Raw genomic sequence first — 3,143 nt, 5'->3', positions numbered from 1 at the left:
TTTTTCTGCTGAAACACTTAAAAGAGAAGATTAATCTGTCTATTCTCTCTGAAGTTTATCCTGTTGAACATGAGGCCGGTGTGACGTAAACGTTATGAGTTCTGGTGCATTCAGGGACTTCGTTGTTGTTCGTATTTGGATCATTCATCCCTTTGTTTTGCGAAGACATTAAAACTGTATGAAAATCCGAATGAGAAATTGATTTCTTCCAGTTCATTTCTTCACTTTCTCTGTTTTGAAAAAGAAAAACCATTATACGATCCAAGAAAAACTGCTGATCTACTGAGATTCTCACACAATAGTCTCTCAGGTTTACTTGGAAGAAACCAAAAAAAAAAAAAAAAAAGAGAGAAAATCTCCCGTTGATGGCAATCGTGTGGGCTAAAATGCCTGGCATTGTTAATAGAGGAGACTGGACAGACTCAGATGAGGCGATAGAAAGTAGTCCAGATGAGCCTGTTTTACAACCAACGCACGAGGATTGCCATCACTAAATGTACAACACATCCAACCTTAAAGCAGGAGGGTATGGACGTTGAGTGACAGTATGTGTAAAGTTGCCGGCAACACAGACACAGCTCCATTTTAACCAATGGAGCTGCTATGACTTGCCCTGGCAAAAACCAAACTGTGCTTTGCTCCGTCCAGACGGCCTGAGTCCGGCTGTTGGGAAACGACCGTTTCCTGGAGGTGTGGACTCTGTTGAAGTCGTAAATTTTACCCAATCATTAATGTTTTAACTTTACTTATCTAATGCACCAGTACGAAGCTACGAGGCTAACCACAAATTGCCTTCCTCCACTGCAAAGAGAGAAACACCGATCCAAACCAAATGGCTGTTGATGTTGATTCAATATTTAGCCAACCTGGACTGAACGGCTCCGTTCACTTCCTCTGCTGCCATCACTAAAACTACAGTCAGAAGACAATCCTAAAACAGAAAATCGAAGTCAACAACTTCACCTTTTTTGTTGCTGATTTGCCAAGTAGAATTTCTACCAGAGTAATCCGAGTCGAATCTCAATTACTGAGCTTTAAGTGAGATTTGAATTGAGCAAAGTAGTACAGGACGCCAAAGGCCAGGCTAGCGAAGACTAGCTATCGTCAAATATCTGCTATACAGGTCTGCATTTTATTAGTTTCTTCAGGCTTAGTGGACGTCTGGAACTAGGTACCATTTACATAAAAGTGAAAATGTGTGGGTGTGTTTCACGTAGAGTGAAAACAGCATCAGTCTGTGTCCAGAACCATGGCTAATTTTACAAGAAGTGGATGAGCTGAAACCTGTCCCTGCTGTTGATTCAGACGTTGTAGGAAAAGGGACAAATTGATCAAGATTGTGTTTTTGCTCCATCTTACTTTATCAAGTATGTCGGTAAGCCAAATTGTTCAGTTTTATCCTATCGTATTCCATTTTTGAACCCAAACCAGGAACAGAAATGGCAGCTAAAACATGATTAAATGTCACCAATCACTAAATAACCAGTAATCACCTTTTCATTTGGAGATTCGAAAAAATGTAATGTTTCCAAAACTGAAGTGGATGTTGCTCTGGTTTTGGTTTGATATCAAAGGTTACTCTGTGCGTTTCTTTGGCCAATCAGCTGTTCTTCACATAGAACAAGCTCATTATCCCTCCTCTGGTCAATTACACCAGACCTCAGGAGGCTGTGGTCGGCGCTGTCTTCAGACTCTAATGCACCATATATCCTTCACATGTTCAGCAATGAGGCATCAAAGGCTCTGCAGATGAAGGCCTTTCACACTCTCACTCAAACCACCAAATTTTGCACACACACACACACGCACACACACGCACACACACGCACACACACACACACACGCACGCCTCTCACCGATGTACAATTTCACTCTGACACTAAAGCAGCTCCAACGCCTGCAGCAGCTAATTGGCTCCAAGCTAATCCTACCTCTGGGTGTCTTCGGGTGGCAATAAAGTCTGCTGATTTCGCAGCAGCGCAATGGATGAGGAAGTGGCGACGGAGGCGCTTTGTCGCACAACATGGTTAGCCATTTGCTTTTCAATGGCTGAGGGCGGAGGAGAGTTTGCTTCTCTGTAAATTAAACTCGCAGGCAATATGAAAAGGACGCAATCACTTTCTCAAACTTCCCTAGACTGGTCTGCCGACTGATGTTGTCCAATGAATTGTCACCAATACGTTTCATTAATTTTTTTATGCGCGTGTGTGTGTGATGTTGCTGTTTTATTATTGCTTTGTTCTCAACTATTCATAAGCTTTTCTCCAGAGGTTATTGGGAAAGAGGCGGGGTCCACCCTGGATGGGTAGCCAGTCCATCAACTCACATTTATGTTTAGGTTGAACGTTGTTCAATTTTTAATGAACTCGGCCATATTCCGTTCAATCTTCCTGTTATCTGCTGACTGTCTTCCTCACTTTTGCCGCTCCTTGATTAACCCTTTAAAAAAACGTTTTGCCACTGAGTCGTAGCTCCTATTACGAGCTCAGCTGATGCACAGACGAAGTCTTTGTCTCTCTGAAGAGAGTGCTGTGAAATCCAAATCTGTCCTAGAACGTAATTCTGCAGGTTTTTATGGATTAGTTTCATGTAAGATTTTCTCCAGCCCTCTCGCTCGTTCCTGCAGACAATCTGTCCAGAAGGCTTTTACATACAGCATAGCGACAAGCCCATCATCTTTTCACGACCAAAAAGATTATTGGAATTACTCAATCATCTTTGATCCACTTATTGAGCCGGACATGAATGCATAAAGTCTTTCCAGGAAAATGAAGAATCACACAGCTTCCAGGACTTTTTTCTCAGAGTCAAAAACGACGAGAGGTAAACAGCACACACTGTAGTGCGTGTGTTTTTCTGGACCTAACATTACATTTACAATGATATATTTTTGCCAAATTTACATTTAATTTCATGCTATCAGAGTCTTTTGGACAAGTGATTGGTTTTATTGCTTTCAGCTTCAATGGGACTAGAGATGGAAATTAGCCACCTGGAGATAATCTCATGTGTTTACATATAAATGTTCATTAATATATATTGTCCCCATTCAAAAAAAAGAAACAAAAAACTAGAACCTATTTTTTACAAGTTTCACATTAAGGACAAGAAAACTGGGTAGCAAGGCTCTAAAACATGGTGGC

Source organism: Poecilia mexicana, unplaced genomic scaffold, assembly GCF_051168715.1.
Source record: "Poecilia mexicana isolate PSO_F unplaced genomic scaffold, ASM5116871v1 scaffold_21, whole genome shotgun sequence".
Taxonomy (NCBI): Eukaryota; Metazoa; Chordata; class Actinopteri; order Cyprinodontiformes; family Poeciliidae; genus Poecilia; species Poecilia mexicana.
This window is presented reverse-complemented; position numbering follows the sequence as displayed.